The sequence below is a fragment of the Cannabis sativa genome, chromosome 5, assembly GCF_029168945.1.
Source record: "Cannabis sativa cultivar Pink pepper isolate KNU-18-1 chromosome 5, ASM2916894v1, whole genome shotgun sequence".
NCBI lineage: Eukaryota > Viridiplantae > Streptophyta > Magnoliopsida > Rosales > Cannabaceae > Cannabis > Cannabis sativa.
In genome coordinates, this window is record NC_083605.1 from 51,062,031 (window position 1) to 51,070,421 (window position 8,391).

Consider the following 8,391-nt stretch of genomic DNA (forward strand, 5'->3'; position numbering starts at 1 on the left):
TTGTGCTATTATAACTGATTATCCAAATAAATTTGGATATATATATATCATAACTCAAAGTAGAGAGGGAATCAGACTTGAGAGATGCTCTACTGTGGATTTCTCCTTCTTTAAAGAGACTATCTATAATAGAAAAGGCATAACATTTTAAACCATGGTTTTGTGTAGTGATACTGTCTTTTATTAGTTTTCTTTGCTAATGTATACATTTGGACTGATGAATTGGCATGTCTACTTTGAGTTTAGTTTTTGAGATGTTGTACTTCTTAGCTGTATAATGTTATATTTTAATGAGTATATATTATAAAAATCAATGGTTACTCAGTGGTATTCTTTACTTAAAAAAATTGTAATATAACTGTTTATTATTACTACTATTATTATTATTATTATTTCAATTTACACAAATTAACTTTTTTTTTTGAAAAAAAAAAAAGAAACAATCAATATAAAATTAATCAGGAGACAGAAAATAAAAACATTGAACAAGACCCATATGAGATTCCTACTAATCAAAGAAGAAAGATGGTCACCTATGAGAAAGATTGAACTTTCCCATTTTGTAAGGCGTCATAAGAAGATTTGTTTGAATTGGAGCAGAAGATTAATCTTACACCGCATCTACGTAGTTTTGAAACACTAACTGCATCCTTCTTGACAGGGCGACCCTCGTGCATCCATGTTGATCCACCTATCTGTTATTAAAGAGTGAAAGAAGTAAAATCATCAGAAAGCCAAATGGGGGAGAGTAATACCATTTGATGGATGAGGATAACAGTCTATATCATCCTTAACTGCCATAAAAATTCCATCCTAGATAGATAATGGATTGCCTGCACAACAAAAATCAAAAGGTGTCTCTTAACTTATTATGAATTTAGCCAACCAAATCTTTGGCAAGACATTGAAAAAAGAAAAATAAAATTGAGCCATGACAAAAGTTTTTACTAATTGCTTTAGGCATAGGTTACTATAATTGGATTTTGTTTCCCTTTTAAGATTTTTCTATACACCTCTGTTGGTAAAAATACTTGGCCTCAATCAAATCAAATATGACTCAAAATGTTCTTCGGGAGATGCAACTGAAGCAGAGACAGAAATTTTTCAAGCAAAAATAATATGATCCAAAATACCTTCCTCAAATCTTTTTGTCAATGTTGCAGCTTGCTTCCTGACTTCCTCTACATCAAATGAAATCAACATAGGAATTGCAGGTTTCTTGCTGCTAAACTCCTCAAGAACCGAGATTACATGCCTGTAACCTAAAAGCATGTGATATTAGAATTCAGTAGCAATATAAATAATGATACATTCTTTTAGCGAAGTAACACCAACTCACTGTAGATGGTGTTCTAATCCTTGAGCGATAAGCATGAGCATAGTCACGTATCTTCCAATAGCGGAAAGTTTGATTTGTATCACCATTCCAATATTTAGCAGGATCATACTGTGGAAGGCATTCCAAGGTTAACGAAACTCTCTCTTCAGGTTCCCCATCTTCATAAAAAATGACAACACCCGATTCTGATTCTAAAGTCATCATCATAATTGTGTCATATTTATGGATAATAATTTGTTAGTTTCTCAACCACAGGAATAAGCATCCATTTACACATTCTATGTTTGATCTTTACCAAACACTTTCACTATTTGAAATTATGTCATACAATTTTTTTAGATAGAACACATTCAAATGACAAACCAACATTCGACATATGCAACATGAACATAAATAATGATGAGACATACATTTAACTCGAAAGTGACACATGATACATTTAAGTAAAAAGGTAGTGTCATGTCAGCACAATACAAGCATAACTCACTTTAAACATTTTAAATAGCGATTAAAAAGCACACTTAAGCATTTATTAAATGGATTTACATGTGTCATGGTGAGTCACATGTTTATGTTTGGATTCTTGACATAATAATAATCATCCCAAACAAGCTACTGCAGTAACTAACATTGCAGATGCAGGAGGTGCCATATCAAAACCGCTAATCATTTTGCTACAAGAATTAAATGTTAGGGAACCAAAACCATAACCATATATTTGAATTGTGTATTAAATAAAAATAACAATACAAACTATATCACCTATTCAAATTGTTCATATTCTGACTATCAAGTTTGTATAAAACACTCTATAAACAAGACAATTCAGACAAGGACATTCAACAATCAACAACTAATGTAAGTACGTAATATATATATATTATGAAATGCATTCCAAAGCTACACAGTATCCCATTAGTCCAATCACCAAGCAGAATTTAAATTCTTATCGGGCACAAGCCTAGAGCATTAAGCCACACATTATAAATAATATAAAAGAGATGCAGGAAAAAAAATTTGCTATAAAGTCTTCCCTCGATAAAATTCTAGGTACTGATATCTTCTCCATTCCAAGCCCAAATAAACCATTGGGAGCTGCCTGTATGTTTGTATATCTCTTGAAGAAAAACTTGAAATTGAAATTGATTCAATAAATAATCATATGCAGCTGGTCTCTCCAGCTGTTGGAATTGTAGGTTGAACCAGGTTCAGAAAAAGTGCAATACAAGTAATAATCACTTAACATCAAATAAAAAAAAATAATATTCACTTACATTACCACTGCACAAGAAATATGAATGGTGGACTTCTTCAGTGCGTCACTCAAGCCAAGGGTTCTCTGCACATCAAAACCATCCAAGATCTTTGTTTTATAACAGCTGCCTAAAATAAAAAATAGATAAGAGAATAAATAAAAAAAAAGTAATATTTGGCAATATTAAAAACATTGACAGATAGAATCATAGAAGTCTTAAAAATGAGAGGGAGATTTACTACTTGTCTGGTTCAGTTGAAATTGGAAATTGGAAATTCAATGAATAGGTGCATAATATCACAGGTTAACACGGTGAACTGGGTTGGGTCTGAAATCCATATTTTGGGCGTGGAGATACTAACCGATTCTCACGTCGAATATACCAATGAAGAAATCTGGAGTCAGATCTACGGCCCTTGGGGCTAGTAGTGGCGGCGTCCGACTGAACTCCCAATTTTCGATTCGAAAGTAGCGATTAAGAACCCAAAACGTTCTTTATGCCTTCAATCGTCGACTCCAACCGAGGGATTAAAATCGAATGACCTCCGATTGGGATTGGGAGAGTGAAATGGAGGAGTCGGTGATTTGGAAGAGTAGTTCAGTATAGCGATTTAAAATGGAGGAGTTTTCTTATAACCTTTTTTCCGATTGACCTCCGATTGGGATTGGGCCTCTGATCAAGCTCTCACCATAAAGTCGACTCCAACCGAGGGAAAAAAGGGAAAAATTCTTATGACCTCCGAACTCACCTTAGAGTCGTAGATTGGGATTGGGAGAGTGAAGTCGATTGGTTTGAAATGGAAGGATCGATTGGTTTTTTAAATTTGTTAATAGCTTAACGGCGTTAGAAAAGATCCGTTTAAAAAATAAAAAGAATAGTCTTTGTCGTTAAAAAAAAAAATAGAATCGTTAAACCAAGAATTGCCGTTAGATAGGCACTTTTAATATATAAAGATATATACAAAAATTGGCATTTAACTTTATTTGACAACAAAAATATAACTACACAATAATACTAATTAAAAAAAAAAATATGTAAATCAATTGGACATGAACAAAATACTGTTAACAACCTTAAAATAACATATACACAACACACACACAACCTTATTACATGTTTAAACATCTAATTAACAACCAACAAACAACTGCATAACAACACAAAAAAAATCTTAATACATATACTTTTGAAAAATTAAACATATTATTATTATTTTTATGTTATTTGGACAATTAAATAACAACAGTAAAACAACACAATAACAATCTCACTTTAATATGCAAGTTAAATAGATTTCAACACCACATTGCAATAACAAAAATAAAAGTTACAACCCAATACAAAAATAAATAGATTTCAACACCACATTGCAGTAACTTTTTTGGGTTCTCACAACACACACACAACCTTAATACATGTTTAAACAGATAATTAACAACCAAGAAACAACGGTTTAACAACACAAAAGCAATCTTAATAGGTGTACTCATGAAAAATTAAACATATTATTATATTTACATTATTTAGACAACTAAATAAAAACACTAAAATAACACAATAACAACCCCACTTTAATATGCAAATTAAATAGATTTCAACACATTGCAATAACAAAAATAAAAGCTACAAACCAATAATCTAAAAAAAAAAAAACTAAAACTAAAAACAACTACAAAATACTTGTACACTAACTCAAAAGTATATGTAACTATGAAAAATGAAATAGATACTCATTTTTATATTGGTTGAACAAATAAATAAAAAAAAACAAAAGAATATAATAACTCTACTTTAATATGAAAATTAATTAGACATCAAAATATAGCGCCTAAACTCAAAATAAAAATTTAAAACAACGAAAATAAATATCTGAAATATATTGCCACAAATCAAATAAATTTAAAAAAATTATCTTCTAAATACATAAATATATAACGTGGGATTAGAATCGCTAACTTGCATTTGGATTGTTTTTTAATTGCTAACTAACAATATAAACACAACACACAAACAACATTAATACATGCTTGAATAACTAAATAACAACAAACAAATAAAAGGATAACAACTCCCATCAAAATATAGTGTCAAACTTAAAATAAAAATTTAAAACAACAAAAAAAAAATATTTCTTAAATATATTGGCACAAATCAAATTAATTTAAAATATTATCTTTTGGATACATAAATAAATAATGTGGGATTAAAATTGAACAACACACAAACAATCTTAATGTACATGCTTGAACAACTATATGACAATAAACAAACAACATGATAACAACTCCTCTTTAATATGTAACTTTAGACATCATCCTCCATTAGAAAGTTTCCACTAACAATTATTTCACCCACTCTTTTGCTTCATATAATCTCCTCTCCATAATCAAACATAAGATGAAGTCTCTATAGTCAAGAGTCCTTGGAGCTACCCCAAGCTTTCTCTCTTTTTTTTTTAAAAAAAAAAAAAAAAACCTTCTCTATCTTAAACACATTCCCTATTGATTGAAATACTTCAAACACAATCAAGTTTATAGTTCCCATTAATACTCACATGATTTAACCTCATCTAACACACTTAAAACAACACTCAATTCAACTTTCTCACATATCTCCATATAAACACACCAAATCCTAGAGTCGTAAAAGGAACATCTTTTTGAGACATTTCATCGAACACCTTCTGAGCATGCGCAAAATAACCAGCAAAAACTAAAGTAGCTAATAAAGAGTTACATATTTTGGGTCTAAATCTAACAAAGCCATAAATAGAATAATGGAGAGTAACTTTTTGGGTTTTCACTTGCTTGAGGAGAGTATAAATGGCATTGAATTGGCGGGAACAAGAAAGAGATTTGAGGATTGATTGGTAAGTTATGAAAGTGTGACTGAAACCTGGTTGTTGGGCTGCCAGTTGAAGAATCCAAGTGCAAGTGAGTGGCGAGGGAGAAGGATGGGGTCAATGACTCGTGCAACAAGTGATGGGGTGAGTGAGTTGCGACAACGGAGTCGGTGCAATGTGTTCTCAAGGGAAGGACTCCATGAACGAGTTGGCTTTGTGTAGTTGGAAGTGGCAATTTGAGCTCGACTTATCCGACTTACGACTCAGTTGCCGAACCACCACCCTTCATTAGTAGTCGGAGACAAAGAAGAAGAAACGAAAATGAGAGAAACCAAATAGTGAATGTAGTATTTTTGTAATTATAATAATTTTTGAGATTTAAAAAAGTAAAAATAGGTTTGTAAAAATGTTTAATAAATTGATAAGCATTAAAAATATAAAAAAAAGTAATTAAATTTGGTACGTAGTGTAAAAATCTTAAATAAAAATGAATAAAATAAATAAAATATTGGAAGGAAAAAATATAGGAAAATAATTGATTGTAAGAAATAAAATTCCACAAAAAAATAGACTTTTAAATTTAAAAAACCATAAAAAATAAAAAAAAAATTAAATATTATATTTTTGTAAACTATTATTAGACATGAAGTATATTATTATTATTATTTTGAGAGAAGAAAAACTAAATTGTATTTTTTTTAGATGCAAGGAATATATTGTAAATGAATGTGATTCATGGTTGTTGTGGGCTTATGTAATTTGTGGGCATACATGAGACATATTATTTGGATAGAAGGATGATACATGTATTTAATGCATATAAGAGATAGAATGAGATGATCACATAGGTAATATTTGAAATAAATTGAAAGGTTTAATTTTGAAAAATAATAATTTTTCAAATATTTAATATTTAACAATTATATTATGGAATCATTCATAGGTTATAGAAATAAAACAATGAAAAATCAATTATATATTTTACTTAAAATCACTATCCATACAACAAGTTGCTTATTTGTATGTATTTTTTTATTAAAAAGTTATTTATTGTATTTACTGTTTTTGTTTAAATACAAAGATAATATATATTAATAATTAGATTAAGATTTAAGGGTCATAAATAAACTATTACAAATAGAGATTATTTTTGATCACTTTCATAGAAGAATAATATATATTATTGTTCTACGAACCCGAACTCAAACTCAGTTTTGAACCCGAACTCAGTCCTGAACCCGTACCCCGGACGCAGACCATGGACCTGACTTCGAACATGGACCTGGCCACAGACCTGACCCAAGACCTTAGCTGTAACACCCTAACTATCTCAGGCATGTTAGCGTGATTTTAAACGTACTGTGCAGCTCGTTGCTAATCAACGAGGTTATTGGAAAACGTGATTAATTAAAGTTTTCTTATTTAATTAAAAACTTAAAGTAATACAAATATATAATCTCGGGATCCCGTTGCAAAATACATTTACAAAAGTTTACTACTTATGTCCCAAAGATCGTACGCTCCAGGCCTAACTGCCCCGACATGTACAATCTTCATCTTCTCGCTATCAGGGTTCCTCAGCTTTAGCCTTGCCTTTACCTACATATGGAAATAGTACTGTGAGTCAACAGACTCAGTAAGAAAAGCATAAACAATAACATAATAATAACCCGAATTATGATCGGACGCCCGTACCCCCAATCATAACCTTAATCGTTGTGTCCCACACGGTACTGAGTCTAGAACGTTCATACGACTGTACTTTTGACATAATAACGGCTTATACTCAGTACACTAGTCATACTCTAGCTGTACCGATGTGATACTGTCAAAAAGTACGGTACTATCGACCATAATATCAGCCTATACTCGGTATGCTAGTCGTACTCTTGGCGTACTGATGTGATACTGTCAGATAGTACAAAAGCCAACATACATATCTAATGTAATCTAATAGGCTTAACTAACATGCACACTAAACATGTATACACATATGCATACCGTTATACTAATCTTACATTGTTTCCGAATTCATGTATCCCGTTCAACCTGAGTGGAACAACTGCTCGGCGAACTACAGGCTCCTAAATCACATCAATCATAACAAAAGTAAGTAATACGCTAAATCACTTTCTGGGGACCTAAACTGTTGGAATTTATTTTACCAGGATCTTAGATCTACTCACAAGTATGTTGATTAACACCCTAAATATGAACTTTCTAAAACGATGAAATAAACACGTATAAAGTTTAAGAAACCTTACATTGGGTGCAGCAAAAATTAAATGACTCCTTCCGTTCAGATCTCTAACCCTTGTATCCTTTCTGTAGCAGAGTATTATCAAGATCTGAACCTGGATTTCTTTCTCTGAATCCTTGATGCTGAAACTCCTTTGCTGATGATCTTTCTTCACGATCTTCCACACTATGATTGAGGTATCGCTTGCTGTGTGTGGGCACTACTCTAATCACTAAGGTAATTTCAAAATATGAAGGAAGAAGAGAGAGAGAGAGTGGCGGCCAAGGAAGAGAGAGAAGGCTCAGGTTTTTCTGATTCAGAAGTGTAATTTTCCTGAAGCCTTCACTATCTATTTATAGCATTCCACTAGGGTTAGGTTTGAATTATTTGGCATTAAAATAATGAAAATATCAGTTTAAAATGCCTACAAAAGTGGCCGGCTATGGCTTGATGGATTTGGGCCTTGCTTTTTGCAATTTTGCAATTTTAACACTTTTGTATCTGATTTTCTCAAAAATGCCAATTTCTTCATTCAACCATTTAAATGCCAATTCTAACTATTTAATAACTATAAATAATTATTAAATAATATTGTCATTTATCATATTTATTAATTGAACCATACAAATTATCATAATTAACAAATATGCCCCTATTAACTCTTTCTTTACAATTTCGCCCTTACTTAGTGAAAATTTCACAAATAGACATAGTC

At 31.3% G+C, this 8,391-nt stretch overlaps 1 long non-coding RNA gene across 2 annotated transcripts; it reads right to left on the reverse strand.

Moving 5' to 3' along the window:
- Positions 1 to 426: 426 nt before the first annotated feature.
- LOC115721845 (uncharacterized) lies at positions 427 to 6,092 on the reverse strand. 2 transcript variants are annotated; one of them, XR_009687922.1, is made up of 4 exons: positions 1,340 to 6,092; positions 1,134 to 1,262; positions 756 to 833; positions 427 to 691 (listed from the first exon to the last, which is right to left on the reverse strand). It is a non-coding gene; the product is annotated as an uncharacterized LOC115721845 (long non-coding RNA). The 2 variants fall into 2 exon arrangements; XR_009687921.1 differs by having other exon boundaries at positions 435 to 691; positions 1,134 to 6,055.
- Between the last annotated feature and the right edge of the window lie 2,299 nt (positions 6,093 to 8,391).